This window comes from Heloderma suspectum, chromosome 2, assembly GCF_057233095.1.
Source record: "Heloderma suspectum isolate Gila_16-S chromosome 2, 16-S_ref, whole genome shotgun sequence".
NCBI classification, from domain to species: domain Eukaryota; kingdom Metazoa; phylum Chordata; class Lepidosauria; order Squamata; family Helodermatidae; genus Heloderma; species Heloderma suspectum.
Window position 1 is genome coordinate 166,658,765 of NC_139459.1, and position 16,441 is coordinate 166,675,205.

General features: G+C 47.6%; 1 protein-coding gene across 3 annotated transcripts in view; it reads left to right on the plus strand.

Annotated features, from left to right (window-relative positions):
• Positions 1–3,293: 3,293 nt before the first annotated feature.
• The window catches only part of PALM3 (paralemmin 3), a 44,889-nt gene continuing 31,741 nt past the window's right edge, over positions 3,294–16,441 (plus strand). For 2 of the 3 annotated variants that reach the window (XM_084835798.1, XM_084835801.1), the window contains exon 1: positions 3,294–3,537. The gene's annotated coding sequence lies outside the window, so the exon portion shown is untranslated. Of the gene's footprint in view, positions 3,538–11,970; positions 12,057–16,441 lie in introns of those variants that run through there. The other variant, XM_084835799.1, reaches the window with a different exon arrangement.

Sequence of the window (16,441 nt, forward strand, 5' to 3'; positions counted from 1 at the left end):
CTGTTCATGGCACAGGAACGGTACCTGTAAAAAAACGGCGGCAACCCTGAGCATTGGACAAATCCCTATTAGTATAATGCACAGCAGGGGCATTATGGAGTAAGCAGGAGAAAGCACAATCCACACAGAGCAATGGCAAACACCCTCAGCCATTTCCTGGGCCCCCACAGTTTAGTGCTAAAGCATTGGCATCCATCCAAGCAGCATGGGAAGCTCTGTGACAGACATGCCTAACCTTAAGTAAGGTGAATTAAAGCCAGAATATTCATACTCTTTTTGACAGATTTGTATTGCACTCTTCCTCTAAGGCAGGGATATGGAATGCCCAAAGCATTTGGCTATTTCCTCACGATCTGAGGAATATATCCCAGGATTCATTGCAGTGTTGCAGAGTCTAAGGAGCTCAAGAAAGCATATATAGGAGTTATCCCATTTTACCCTCAGAACAACCCTGTGAGGTAGGTTATGCCGAAAGACTGACTGGCCCAAAGTTGCCCAGCAAGCTTAAGGGCTGAGTGCAGATTTTAACCCAGATTTTTCCATGGCCAGGGCTGAGTTGATACTGTGGGCTGTTTGTTGCCATCATGGGTGTCTGAACCTGGAAGAACACATCCAGCTGAATGAGGTGATAATACAATAAATGAGTCCTGGGGTGGTAGAATGTGCCACATCAGACTATAGGTGGGGGAAATATACCACTTTTGAATGCTTGCCCATATAATAAACTCCTGCCTTATTAACCCTTTGTCTGCCATGCTGATTTTCTGTTTGCAGGGAGTTTTTAACACAGGAGAAGAATCCTAAATGCAGCTCACCACCTGCAGCTTTAATTGGTGCAGTCCATTCTACTACCTCATTCTGCTGCATGTTTGGAACAGGCCTGAGACTTGAGTGTACCACTCAGGGCTGTCAGGCCTAGCAACCTGCTCCTGGCAAATTGCTAGGACAGAAAGCAAGTTAGGCCTCTAATCTAAGGCTTGGCTTACTAAACCTTGAGCTAAATGGGATTTTTGAACCATCAAGGGGCGACTAATGTAGTAGGGAAGTGGGATTCCTCTCAGATTATAGATTGGGCAAGTGCTGGCTCCAGGTTTTTGAGGGCTCCTGGGCAAGACCTCCTCAAATGGGCCCTTCCCTCAGTGACTCTTAATTTCTCACCACCATTATGACTAGATGCCAACTGCTCCTCACCCTCTTTCTCATCTCGCTACCACTTGTACCACTTCACAAGCAGAGACTTAGCGAGCAAGTAGGCAGCGGCATCTACTGCTCTTGCTTCTCACTACCAGGGTTGTCTGGGCCTGAACAAGAGGCAGGTGAACAAGCAGGTTCCAGTGGGGAGGAGGCACTTCGGGGGGCTCTTGTCAGTGGGCCCCTGCTGGGTGTGGGCCTCTCGCAGGTGCCCAGTTGCGCCTACCCTTGACATCGGCCCTGGATTGGGCAGAGCCCCAATGGTACTGTGTTTGATTGGCACATGGTGAAATAAGTGGAGATGTAGCTCTAGCTGGCTTTAATAAAGGCTTGTTTGGGCGCCCTCTTCAGGGTGTGACCAGGAAAAAAAAAACACCTCTTGTGCCTTTTAGCAGCCACTTAACCCACAGGAAACAGTAGATAATAATAGTTAGTGATCCATGTCATGACAAGCTGCTCCTGCTAATTGCTACAGAGCCGGGCATGGTTAAGGGCATAACTACAGCAGCTGGTTTTAAAGATGGCGACTCCAGGTTTGGCAGTAACAGCTAGTAACATGGCCACCTCTTACCCAGACATTGGACGTAACTATCTGAAGCAAGAGCAAAGACAGCCATGGCTCCTCCTGATAAACTATTTGGTGCTTCTACTGCCTGCCATCCCTCACATCTGCAGTATTGAACAGGACTTGAGGGGTGCTGCTAGAGGGGTATTTCTATATGAGGCTTTTATCTTGCAGTTGCCCTGCCTTAAATACAGAATTGACATCTTCCACTTGTTAGCCACCTGTGCTTTCCCACCACGTCTTCCTTCGTTTTTCTTACCACAGGAAAATCTGTATACATCTTAGGGCACCATCCTATGCATGTTTAGACAGAAAGAACTCCTATAGCTCCCAGTATTTGCTGGCTGGAGCATGCTGGGAATTGTGGAGCTTTTCTACATGAGGCATTTATTGTGCATTGGCAATTCCTTACTCATGGTTGTTTACGGGTTCTTTAGATGAAGTTGTGATCCTCCAGTTTCGTTTGTTTTTTCAGAGTCTCAGGTTTTTCTAGAGCAGGAAAAATGGGATATTATTTCTGTTGTATTTACCTACTTGTGTAACTGTGCTATTCTGCTACAGCACAGCGCTACCTAGAGGTTATGTCGTGGAAAAGCATGGAAGGAAAAACTAGAGTTTGGATCTCTATTCTGTGATAAAATTGAAAGTAGACACAGCAATTAACAGCCTGGTGTAGAAAAGCTCATAGGGCTTTTTCCTGTCTAAACATGTCTGGGTTTGTGCCCTCAGTCTGTTGAAGCAAAAACAACAGAGTCTACTGGCACCTTATGGCATAAGCCTTTGAGGGCAGCCCCTAATTTATCAGCTCAATGAAGGGAATACCTAAGTGGGTAGGTATATATACCCTGAGTACAGGGGAAAGAAAGATAGTTTGTTGTTTTGTTTAACAAAGTAAGGCCAAAAAGGCCAAGCAATACAAGAGATGGTGACAGGCATGTCCTGGTACAATACAGAGTGCTGTGAAGACCCAGATGGTCTAGAAGAAGACTAACGTGGAGAACGGATATATCCTGCTTGCACACTAAGGATCCAGAGTTTAACCCAGCCTTCCCAAACATGGTGCCCTCCAGATGTTTTGGACTACAATTCCCATCAGCCCCAGCCAGCATGGCCACTGGTCAGGGGTGATGGGAACTTGTCAAAAACACCTGGAGGGCACCATGCTGAGAAAGGCTGGTTTAACCACCTTACAGTGTGTGCACTATCCTATGGCAGTCAGGGTGTCACGGTTGTTCTCTAATTGTCAGGCTGCTGGATGGTTTGGGGGGAAAGAAAGACAAACCAGGCAGGTAACCAAACAAGGCAGCCCAGGAATGCTGGTAAATAATTCAGCTAGACAGCTGATAACGTCTCTGACCCAGGAAGGGGGGGGGAAGGTTTTCAAGGGCACCAGGACCTGGAATTGCTGGTGTTGCCTGAGAGGAAACTCGCCTCCCTTTGCCCACGTCTCTCTGACTGCCTCTCCGCTTTCCCTGAACCCAAACCGGCCTGACCAGCTCCGGCAAGACTTTCTTCCCCCATCTCTGCCTTTTGACTCACACACCGACAAGGGAGAGCGGAGCCAAGCTGGGCCCTGCCAAGCTGGGGACGTAAAAAGATGCCTCCTCATTGACTTTGTCGTTCTGACTGTGCAGAGGCATCCCTCTGTGCTGATCTCAGCAGGACAGAAGACCCCCCTCCCCCCTCGTCCTGTGGAGGCCTCATCCACTTTCTCCTCTGCAACAGTAGGAGCTCACCCCCGGAGAAGAGAGTTTGCTTTCTGGGTATCGGCTGCTGCAACGGTAAGTAAAAAGTGCTGGGGGGAGAAGCCAGAGTAGCTGTGGCAGGTGCTGGCCTATGGACTGGAGAGGATGACATAGTAGTGTTAGGGGAAATGTCTGGATTAGACCAAGGCAACACTCAAAAAAGCACAATACCAGGAGTTTGCTGTTGGGTCAAAGCCAGTCCCTCCATTTAAGACGCTGGAAAATGGGCCCAACTGGTTTGTCATGCAAGCACAAACTTTGCTAAGCACCATCAGAGTGTTTGCTGTTCATGACTCTGGGAGCAGTGGTGCCCCGAGGTAATTTTAGACCCTGCATTTAATGGTCTAATGGGGGTCCCCTTTAGATGGTCATGTGTATTACTTCAGTTGTGAGGCACACAACTAACATTTATTTTCTCTCCCCTGCCCTCCCCCCCACCGGCCATTCCATGATATACAGCTGCTTTGACATTCCTGATATTTTAGACTGTTTGCCAACCCTGATTTTTTTTAAAAAGTGCTCTGAGCATGTGCAGTTTTGCATTTTAAACTCACTTAAAGTCATAGCACCATCGTAACTACAGGAATAAAATAGAGTTTGCTTCTGCTGCCCTGATGCTACTTTCTGACTGGTCATTTGGGGGTTCTGGACTTTGGCCCCCAGGGCCTAGCTGCACTACTTTTTGGGAGTTAGGATGACCAGATGCAGAGACAGGCAAGCTCCCTTTAATAGTTCTGTGGGAGATGAAATATTGGCAGGTGGAGCTTGTCACGTAGGGAGGAGAAAAGCTGCCCCTTCCTGAAATTTTTATCCTCTGTATATGGTCATGCTACAGAGAGTAAGGTTTCATGTAGGGCCTGCCTTCTGGGCAGAGGAAACCACAAACCCAGGGCTGCAATGAGGGTCAGCCTTGAGGGAAGGGTAGCCTTAATGTCCCACAGGTTCCCTCAGGCACTATTTATATGCGCAAGTATCTGTGGGAAGGAACATATGTACCTATTTTTTACCTCAGGGGCACCTAACCTTTCCCCTTTACCTTTGTGGTTACTCTGCACATTCCAGGGTGTAGTTACTGTGCTGAAGGGGAAATTTCAAGGGAGCCTGAATGGTCCATATGGTACTATCCCAATGTGACTTGTGGAAAACATCACTCCTGGGCCCCATCTACATGGCACCACTTTTACCCCCCACCCCGTCGCAACTGCGCAGCATTTCAGCTTTGAAGTAGTTTCTGGTGGTATATGCTAGCAGTTTACTGTGCGCTTCCCTAACAGACTCCACCGTGCCCTCTTTTTTTTGCCATTATACTTAAATGCACAGCTGTGCTGCCCCGTGAGTGTGGGGGTGCAACACGTCAGTGGCTGTTTTATATTTTAGGGGCTCTGCTGTGTCTTTCTGTCCCTCGTTAGGTAAAAAGTGAGCGTTTTGTGCTCCTTCATTTCCACGCCATCTGTTTGTCAGTTTTCCAGCTTGAGACTCTTCTGATGGTTTGCATTCACAAGCATGAGCGGTACGTGGCTACCCATTGTTCTGAAATGGTGGCTGGAGCAATGTTGGTCCTCCCTCAAGACCCCCCCCCCCCCCGGCCCTTAGGCACCAAGTCCAAAAGCAACCACTGCGAAGACAGAAAGCTGCAAAAATGTGCGAAAGTGTGATTAAATAGATGAAAACACGTCTCTGTGACTCTGTAACTGCGCAGCTGCGAAGGGATGGGGGGAGTAAAGGGGTGTCACAGAGCAACGCATGCACTATGCACGCCTACAACATGCCCATCGCAAAATGTGAAGTCGGTTTGGGGAAGGGACAGACAGCTCGCAACCGTGGGAATCCCGCAGCAAACCAAAAACATTGCAGCAAAACTCCTTGGAAATCCACATTTTCCAGGAGAAAACCACAGATGGCTGTGAAGTGGTGACTGCGTCAACTAATCAAAAGGACCTCCACTCGCACCGACCCTGGAGTAAAAGGCTCATGTAGATGGCCCCCTGGGCATCCACATATGTATGAATTCCCAGGCCCACACTGAGGATGACTTAACAGGGGTGTATTTCTCTTTTAAATCCTTTAACTCTCCTGTGTATTTGTGTAAGCAAAAATGTGGTAAAAGTGTGGTCTCTCTTCCCCAACAGTGCTTCAGAATATACTTATGAAACAAGAGGGGAATCTTTTCCTTTTAGTGACTGTATACCACTTAAGGGATGATAGTTATTCCAGATGAACACAGAGAGGGTGCTTCCAGACAGACAGAGCCCCTAGTGGTACCACTCAAAAGGCATTGTGCAGCTATTCTGTTTTTCTTTCCTACTGGATTTTCTGCTGTAAGAAGAAAGATGGAAGAAGCAATGGGGACACATGAGAGGGCTAACAGTGGAAGATGTCATGTTTCTTCCCCTGCCCCCCACCCCGTAAAATTCCTTGATAAAAGCCTTGCCTGGAAGCACCCAGAGTTTAAAAGTCTGTGATCTTGCGTATTTTAGGTTTGTCTCCTGTATGTTCAGGAACAGCTGTAACCTTGGGCTGGCCTTGGAATGACTTGGGAGGTTTTGGGAGAGGCCTTGGTTAGGAAACAGAGCCTTCAGGCCTTTTTTGTTTCCAGTCTAATTTGAATATTATTTATTCAAATGTTAATTTCTTCACCTACTCTCTGGGACTTTACCCACAGCCTTGTGTCATTTTCTTCTTCAGATAGAAACATTTCCTTTTCATCTGGGGTGGGCAGCAAGTTGATCAGGATCTACTGGTAGATCTCCAGGTGATTTGCAATAAGTAGATCAGCAAGCATTTATTCCAACTCTCCATGGTTAACAGTAGTAACAAAGGCAACAAGCTCCCTTTTCTGTTAAATTAGGCTGCTGAAATCAAGAGAGCTTAGATGGGGAAAAAAACAGGCATGGATTTGTGTGTGTGTGTGTGTGTGAGGATTTGTGTATGTGCACTCCAGATCTGGTACTGAAAACTAATTCCTGGGCTTAGCATGTGCTCAGGGGGGCACCTTGTTCCACAATTCTAGGTCTGCCTTCCTGAGCCACTGTTTTGCACCTGGCTCCAGTTGGTGGCCTTTGGGGTTCCAGTGAAAAACAAGGTAGATCCCACAAGCCTGAAGTCTGTCCATACTTGCTTTATATCATGTGATATGAGAGTGAGAGAATAGTGCATCATAGTGGGTGAGAAAGCAGAGGTGGGGAAATCCCTGTCCTGATTGCGCTCTGGACTGGCAGGATCAGTCCAGGAGGTCAGGTTACCATTGTACCAAGGCAACACTAACTTGGAACCCCTTCAGCAGGAATTAGAGATGCAGGGACCGCTCCAAAGGGTGGTGAGATCAGGCCTTTGCTGGGGCCCCAGGACTATGAAGGGCCCATCAACCCAACATTGCCAGCATTCTCACTTAGTATAAGGCACCCAGAAAGTTAATGAAAGAAGGTCTGGTTCGCATATCCTGTCTCTTCCAGGTTAAGAGGTGACACAGAGGGTGCCCTGCCCAAGGCCGCCGCAAACTTTGGAATAGGATGCACTAAAATCCACGATATGGGCAGTGGCTCCCAGATCTATTTTAGTCCATAGCAGGAGTTTCCAGGGGCCAAAGTGGATCTGGGTTGGGCCTGCGCCTGTTTGGAAGTCCCTAGAACCAATGTAATTGGAGTGTTCCTAGGGACTCTCAACTGGACTTCCGTCAGGCAAGGAGATGGCAAGAATGGGCCAGTCTCTGCTGTACAAGTTCCAGCCTGCTCCAAGGCACAGGATGTTGCTATGCATGCCAGGGCCGCCTTGCATCATGGGAAATGTTCCAGTGCCAAGGCCTCTGAGCTAGCAGGGGCCAGAGCAGCAGTGATCATGTCCACCCTTCCCACTTCTACACAGATGAGGGCCCACTCCTTAGAGCTGTTGTGTCCCCTAGTTCTGAGGCTCTGCATTAGCCAGAGGAAGACTCACATGGGTCACAGGTCACCCTATTTCAGGGAGAGCTCTCACCACCCCCTTCTCTACCAAACCCCTGCCTGAGGATGTAGCTCTCCCATCATCTGGCTCTGCGGACAACTCCCCTGCAGCTTCTCCTGTCTCTCAGCCAGGCAGGCCCATGAGACTGCAGGAATGGACACTGGCCCTTTAAGAACTGCCATCAGACTTCAGCAGAGCTGGATGGACCAGGCTCCATAATAAAGCTGGTGCCACCTAGCAAAGAGAGCAGTTACAGAGTGCATCTTCTTAGGCGTGGCCTAGGGCACTGCATGCAAAATCCAAAGACATTTGGGAAATGTGTTTTCTTTTAATTACATGTGAAGCGCTGGGCAAAACTTTTACAATGGCCGGATTAAAAATTTGTAGGATTTTAAACATTTGGAACTTCCAGTCCTGCATAAGATCCAAGGGTTGCATTCCAGCATCCTTTCTGGCTCAAATGGCCAACTTATGTGGTCTCAGGGGCCAGCCCCTTCCTGCAGACAACGCTCTGAGAGCTGCAAGTGTTTTTAGGCATACCATCTCCTCCTGGATGTGGCCAGAACAATTATTTGGATGTCTGTCTGCCAGATGTCCACTTCTATTCTGTGGCATTGCAGGAGATTGAGAGGTGTACCTCTCAGATTGTACACTGCTTCATTAGCACCCTTATTTTTAAAAACATGGCACCTGGCTTGGGTGACTGTTTGGGCTAGGGCTAGGCCAGCCTTGTCTGGAGGTGAGGCACTCCTTGGCAGTGGGATGGATCCCTGCTCAATCCATATGCTGGCTTTGGTGGGCCAAAATACCACCACCCAGGCTAGCAAGTGGGAAGCTGGTGATGAAGGGCCCTTTTGGGACGTAGCACTGCACGTTGCTCCCAATCGGTCACCCTCTGTTGCTTCTTAGTCATGGCCTTGGCAACAGCCAGGCAGGCCTGCCAGTGGCCTTCGGTCTAGGCCATTGCCCTCCATTGCTTACGTGGCCCCAGTTCTCCAGCACCTTACATGTCAGTGGCGCTTCCTCCAGCTCCGAACCTGTGACTCAAGACCTGTCAGATCCCAGTCCTGACCAGGATCTGACCACTAGTTCTCCTTGTCCCAGTGACTGAGAAATAGCCAAGGTTTTTCTTTTTACTGGGTGGCTCTCAACAAAGTGCTGACCCTGAAGGACTCCAATGAATGGAATTAATAAGCAACCCCATATTAAATAATCTAGTTCATCTAACTAATCATTTATCCACAGTAAATAAAGCTGGTTGTCTATCGGTGTTTTCCAACCTTCCACTCACTGAGGCACCCTTCTTTTTCTGAATTAAAAGCTGGAGGCCCACTTAATTTTGATACCCCAAACACCTTATTTATGAAGTACCTGTCCTCAGTGGAGTCCATCCCTGTGTTTCTGTGTGAGGTATTGTTCTGAGTGTGCCTTCTCACAGGAGATAGGCAAGGCCAGAGCAGTCATTCATGCAATGAATGTTTCTGCTGTGCCTCTGCAGTGACTGAATGATCCAAGTGTGCAGACATCCAGCAGAGTTATCGGCTTCTGATAGAGGCTGATTGGAGAGAGTCAACCTTCCCCAAACTGGTGCCTTCTAGATGTTTTGGACTTCAGCTCCCATCAGCCAGCATGGCCAATGGTCAGGAATACTGGGAACTGTAGTCCAAAACATCTGGAGGGCACCACGGTGGGGAAGGCTGGCGAGAGGTAAGGTCAGAGCAGTATATCATGCAGAGACACAGCAGACTCCCTCTTCTGTGTTTGGGAACCTCAGGCTCACAGGAGCCTTGAATTAATTTATCATGATACACTGGCACAGTCTTCCATAACACACTAGTGTGTCTTAGCGCTCAGTGTCTGAATAATTGCTCTGTATTACCAGCTGAGGTCAGGGAGCCCAATGCGAAGGGGAGGGGGACTTGCTGAAAAATTTGCTCAGGAGGAGGTCTGACTGCCTCTCAGCATAAGAATGCCAGTGCTCTTTGAGGCAGCACAGTTGCTTGCTTTAACCCCTGAAGGCTTATTGAATTGGGGTGGGCAACTTGTGGCCCTCCAGACATTTTGGCCTACAAGTCCCCTGATCCTTCACCATTGACTATGCTAGCTAGGGCTGATGGGAGTTGTAGCCCAAAACATCTGGAGGGCCACAAGTTGCCTACCCTACAAGAAGTAATCTCCTTCAACGTCCTTTAACTTCCCTGTGGACCTGATCCTGCTTGCAAATCCTTGATACAATCTACTTTGCCCAGCCCCCTCATGGACCAGGGCAGGCTGCTACTTCGCATCCATTTGAAGTAAAGGACCAAAGTACCCCCTGCTTGGAGAGGATGACGGTGGGACCAGCTTCCCAGGTAGATCGCCAGGGCACCCTGCCATCTTATTGCCTGTCAGCCACTAGTGCCCCCCCCCCAAGACTCCTGGAGGGCAGAGAGTGCTGCCTCCTCATGGGACCAGGCCCCTGATTCAGCACTTTGCCAACCTTGGATCATCTTTCATCAGCTTCCTGGAGCTGGGGCATCAAAGGGAATGCTGCTGCCATGGTGACTGGCCCACTGCCTGGCAGGCTCACCACCCAATGATGTCAGCAGGCATGGCCTCGCCCCTGACGTTAAGGGGTGGGACCACACACCCTGACCTCATTTGGTCCCCAGCTGATTATCCACCTGGCGCAGGACCTGGCTTCACTGTGCACAGGGTTCCCCCACTGGGGAAGGTCCGGGTGCAGTGAAGCTTTGCCAGCCAATTGTGCAGCAGGAGTCACTCCTGTTTCTTGTTCCCCACACAGGGAAGGGGAAAGATGAGCGAAGCCGGCTAGCTTTGCTCCTGCTCGTAGCTAGCTTGGCTAGTTCTCCACACGGGGAATGAGAAGCAGAAGCAAAGTGCACTCGCCAGCGCTCACAGGAGCTCTGGCAAGCACCAGCAGAGTGCACAGTCTTTAGTGTGCTGCTCCCCAGGGCAATCGCCTTCTTATCTTTGATCTGTGATTGAAGTCAGTGTGGATTCCCCTTCACACTGCTCACCCTCTCATTGTTTGGGGGAGCAGCACACAGCAGAATCTCCTTGTGATCTCTGATCAGAGATTGAAGATAACAAGCAGTTTCCTCCCCAAGCTTCTGGTAGCCTCCAGCTTGGGGAGAAGAGTGGGTGGGGCCATGGCAGGAGCCCAAGTCTCCACTGGCTGGTTGGGAAATCTCTGTGGGTCAGATTAGGCCCACAGGGTGAAGGTTCCCTGTCCTTGCTATAGGATGCCTACCTATTTTAAAAATGTATCTCTGTGGGTCTACACACACAGTGCGGGGAATATTGTGTGTAGCATTGCTGGAGAACATGTCACATGTGTCTCAGAGGTATGCATAGGGCATTCCAGAGTGCACATCTGGGAGAGGTGGTGGGCATCTATAGTGTGTATGGCATGCACACTCTTAGCGTCCAGGCACTGATGCCTCCTTTGTTTACTGTGACATATTCGCTAAGCCCTTTGCAAATAAAGTCACTCACATTCAGTCATACTTAATTGTTAAGAAAACAGCAGCTGTCCCCTGCTGGATCAGACCAAGTTCCATCTAATCTGGCGTTCTGTTTCCAGCAGTAGCCAGCCAGAGGTTTCTGCATCTCTCAGGTGTGATCTTGTGTAGGTGGCCCAAGAGATTGGGAAAAGGAGTTGAGGCTGTTCCCAGCACTTTCTATGGAGAATGACAAAGCTGCCCGTTACTTACCTTTACTTATGTCATGGAGCGTTCAGTTTTAAATAGAAAGGAAAAAGGATGTGGCCTCTAATTTGGCTTACCGACATGAGTTATCTGGGCAGAGGACTCTGGAATACTGCCTTTGAATGTGTACCCTTAGTTCTTTAAGGGGGCCCACTATCTTGCCCTTAGCATCACCGATGCAATGAATATGAACTTGAGCACACTCCGGGAGAGAGCGCAGGACAGGAAGGCCTGGCGTGCTATGGTCCATGGGGTCACGAAGAGTCGGACACGACTGAACAACAACAACTATCTTGCCCTAGGGCTCAGGTGGGCTTGCAAGTTGTTTACTAGAACCTTGAGATCCATCAAGGGCAGCCAGGCGCAAAACAGTCCCTTTAGCAGGATGGGGGACATACACACCATACTCTTCTAATTAAGGAACAAGGGTGCCTCTGAGCACATGCTCAGCAAAGCAATTTGTTTTAAGTACCAGAACCGAGCTCCCAGTCCCATCACACAAAAATCCACTCCTGCCCCCCCCCAAGTTTTCCTCCCTCTCAACAGTCTAATTTAGAAAGGGGGAAAGCCTATTTGTTGCTGTTGTTAAACAACTCAGAGTCAGGAACCCTTGCCCCAATCTACTGCAAATCATACAGAGATCTACCGGTGCTCATAGTTCACCACTTCCTTTTGATGAAAGTGCATAATTAATACCCTGTGAGTTACACTGTCTGTGGTTAGCTTCCGGCTCCAATTCAGAGTGTTGGTGAGTTCTTTACAAACTCTCTAGGCCTTGGAGATCTGCGGGTGAAAACTGCTCCAGCTACCACCTCCTGCTAGAACACTGAGCAGGACTTTTCAGTCACCACACTAGTAAAACTCAGTCTTGACAAGTGCTGGACTATATCTTCTTTCAGAACGCAGGTATGGACTTTCCTGTTTAGGCAGGTATCATTATTGGATATTTAACCTATGAATTATTTTGTCCGTATATTTTTATGATATCGGTTTTATGGTATATTTTTACTTGTCTTTCAGTATGATTCTGTTGATAAATTGTAAGCCGTTGGAGGACCAAACTACAGTTTACAGGGAGATGGGCAGGTGCTGCTGACCCCCATCTTGTGTCTGTCTCTGTAGTAATGTGGGGAAACATGTGACATGATGTCATTGTGTTAGTCTTTCCACACACCGAACTACCTGCAAGCAGCAGCCAATGAAGTGGAAATGCTAATGCAGCCTTCCTCAGCTTGGTGCCCTCCAGGTGTTTGGACTGCAACTTCAGCATTCCTGACCATTTGCCATGCAGGCTGGGACTGATGGGTGTGTGTGTGTGTGTGTGTGTGTGAAGTCCAAAATGTTTGAAGGGCACCAGTTTGGGGAAGGCTGTGATGGGGTCATGCAGCACTGGGGTTAAGGTTAGGCGTGGTGGGGCACTTGCCGAGGGCCCACACCCCAGCAGGGGCCCATTGACAAGAGCCCTTGGAGTTGCTTCTCCTCTTAACCCTTGCAACATGCTTGTTTACTTGCCTCTTGTTCTGTCTGGCCAGGCAGTGGTGGTGGTGAGAAGCAGGAGCCGTAGATGCCGCTGGCTACTTGCTCCCTGGCTCTCTGCCTGTCAAGCAAGCAAGGGGTAACAACGAGGAGAAAGAGGTGCAAAAGCAGCTGGTGACAAAGGTGGTGAAAAGGCAGACTCACTGAGGGAGGGGGCCCATTGAGGGTGTCTTGCCCAAAGGACCTCAAAAACCTGGAGCCGGCACTGGAGTCATGTTCCGCATTTTGTCAATTACATCTTATCAGGGAGGTGGGGGAAGGGAAGAGATGGATTCACCTTGCTTGTTTCCTCCTGATAACATATAGTTTGGGCCTAAATCCATGTTGGACAGAAATGCAGGACATGCATGTTAAAAATAAATAATTCAAATGAATAGTGCCAGGTGCAACCATAATAAAGCAAATCTTAGAGAGCCAGCGTGGTGTAAAAGTTAGAGTGTTGGACTAGGACTGGAAAGACCCAGGTTCAAATCCTTACCCAGCCATAAAACCCACTGTGCAACCTTAGACTAAACACTTGCTGTCAACCTAATCTACCTCACAGGGTTGTTGTGAGGATAAAATGAGTGGAGAGAGAACCACATATGCCACCCTGAGCTCCATATATATGGAGCTCAATATCTAATAATGTCATAAAGGACATGATCAAGCCAAAGTGTAGCACTTTGAATCCCATTGATTTCAGTGAGGGAGCTAAGTGTGTGCTTAAGTTTCTTTCATTGAAATCAAGAGTGCTTAACTTTGGATGGGTTGTGGTCAGTATTTATTATTCATTGAGTGCCCAAACAACTAGATGCTGTAGAAAACAATAAAGAAAATTAAATCTCAGAATTGCATACAGTAACAACAACCTATAATAATCAAAGCAGATGTGTGTCTGTCTGTCCATCTGTCCGTCAATGCCATAGTGCCACATCTGTGAAACCTAGCCACATGAAACTTGGCAATGCATACTAAGGGGACCTGCTCCAAGGAGTTTTACTGCATTTGGGGCGGGGGGTGTCCTATGTGAACTAGGCGTACACCTGTGACCTTGCAAAGGCATGCAGAGAACTGGTAGGCAGGTACCAGTTCAATGCTGGGCCTGCCTGTATGGTTGGGCCAACCCTGCTTGGGAGATAGGGCTGCAGGCTTGGAAGGTGCTGATGTTCCCCAGCCGAGCTCAAGCAAGTGATAGTAATCACATATTAACTTTTCCCCCAGTTTGGAGGCCTGGCACTGAGAGCAGGCAGAAAGTGGCTGCTGCCCCCATTGGCTGCCCTCCCCTCCCACATAGCAACCTTTGGAGTTACTCCTGGGAACCGTAAGCCTCCCTTTCTCCTGAAGCGGCACTTTTTGTGGTTTGGAATATTAACCTGGTAGCCGCAGGATGCCTCTGGGAGGCAGCCCAAAGAGCAGGAAAACAGCTTCAGCAAATGGGTATTTTGCCGAGGCTGGCCCCTCGCAAATGATTTCAGTGAAAAGGGTTAAAGGGTATGAGTTAAACTGGGCTGGGCGAATGTGCTTTTGCAGCCAGGCTAAGGTCTGTGCAAGTCATAGGAATAGGCAATTCATCCACCTGACAAATGGGCATTAGCTGAGGGTCACAGGGAGAGATGCTGATGTGACAGTTCTGGAAAGCGGCGTGGCTTGGTGGCTTAGCCACGGGGCTTTTTCTGGGAGTGTGCCCATGAGCTCAAATCCCTCCTTCGCCCCTATGCAGAGTATTGGGTACTGAGTAATCATGCACTCACAGTAGGAACCCAGGTTCAGCAATGGAACATTATCTGCCTGTACATGTGTGGTTCTCTGGTGTGTGTGGAAACTTCTCTGTGTTGCTTGTGTACACGGCACACTCACTCATGCTCTGTCTCTCAGTTTCCCCTGCCTGCAAATGTGTATATCTTATCAGTGGCCATGGATCTGGGCATCTCAGGACAGGTTCATTTGTCCGTATGTGTGTCAGCTCTTATGTGTACATCTAGGAATACCAGTTGCCTTTCTGAATGCATGTGTGGAGGCATACGCACACAATGTCCGTGTGCATTCTCTTTTCCAAAGGGCTTGCACAGGAGATATTCCCAAGTGGGTTGTTTTCCCTTTGCATCAGATATGCCTGTTTCCTATTATGCTCTCCATAATGATGCTCCCAATCCACCATTTGAGATGGCCACCTCTCCTTTCCTCATGGTAAGGCCAACTCTATGCATGCATATTTAAACCATACATTTTCTCAGTAAAATACAAGAAAGTACCAATTGGTAAAGGATCAGGTCTCTACATAGAATATATTTTGCCTTAAAATGTGGCTATTTCAATGTGCTATTCATAACTGATACAAGGCACATGGATTATGTACTTGGACCAAGTACATAAAATATTTTTATGCACTGTCCATGTCTGAGCAGTGAGAGATTTTAGGGACAATGCTTCAGGGTTTAGTTTCCTTTAGAGGACAGAACACTGAAGATCCATGGTGTCTTTGTGATATCTGCTTTATTTACAAATATGAAAGCAGAGCACTTTGGAAGGAAATAGGCACTCCTACAATATGCACTTGCACTAGGTCCTCAAAAGAGCGCAAGTACACCCTTCACTGTATAACCTTCAGCTAACTCATGGGTGTCTGCCTGATTCTCTCTAAATCAAACTGCAGCCTGGCTCCAAGTTGTTTCTCCGCTCCCTCCCACTAGGTGGAGGCTGTCACCTCCCAAACTTTGATGGGTATATCATTCCAAAGACTGGAGAGGGCTTCCCAGCTATCAGGAGAATGTCTTTTATTATTAGCTGCATTTGAAGAATCATCCACCATTCACCCTGGATTATTAGCCAGCCATCAGCCTAACAAACAATTCTAAGGCAGCATCCATAACAGTATTGTAAGAAATGGCCTACAATGTGGGGGGTGCCATATGTGACTGTTTCTATATTTAGCAATTTAGGGTCCTCAGTAAACAGGCCAGCTCACATGGTTGAAAGAATCTCTTCTTAAAACCATTCCACCCTGATTTGTTGGAATTGACATCCCTTTAGCAGGCTGGATGTGGTTATATTGGCAAGAAAGATGCAGAGTGCAGCAAAACAAAATTAGAAATCTAATTTTTAGAATCTGGGGAAAATATAGACTTTTTTTGGCACCTGGAATCCACTACTTGCCCTTGACTCCACTACTTAATAGCGTTGGTCTCTGTGAAGCAACGGAAATGGCAAATTACTCAGTTTGGTTTGATAATAATTTGGTAAAAGGTTAGGATTTTGTATCGCAGGGAATTATTGCTTTGTATACCCAGTTAGTGGGAAATATCAGCATCTCCCATTCTTTCAGTATATTCAGATTAGAAATTATTAGAGGGGAAGATTTATCCATTTTGCTTTCTGGAATAAATAAAGAGTTATTGTCTAACATACACAAAATGGCACTGGATATAGAGAACAATAGTATTGAAGTAATTAAACAGAAATTGGAGAATTTGGTATTCTGACAACACAGTGGGAATATGTTTGTGCAAATTCTCTCAGGCATGTACTACAGATGCTTTCAAGAGAAAACTTTGTCAAAATTATTTATATGTGGTACTTGTGAATTTGGATGTATTAAATATGAGATAAGATAGGTTTAATTATACTTTGTATTGGAGAAAATTATGAATAATAGTATATTTTTAAAACTCTAAGGCTTACCCCATCCTTCCAGAGTTAAAATGAGGAGATTGACCCAGGGACACTGCTTCCCTTGATCATTCCAGACAGGTTCCAAAGCCAATAGTTTTTCATTG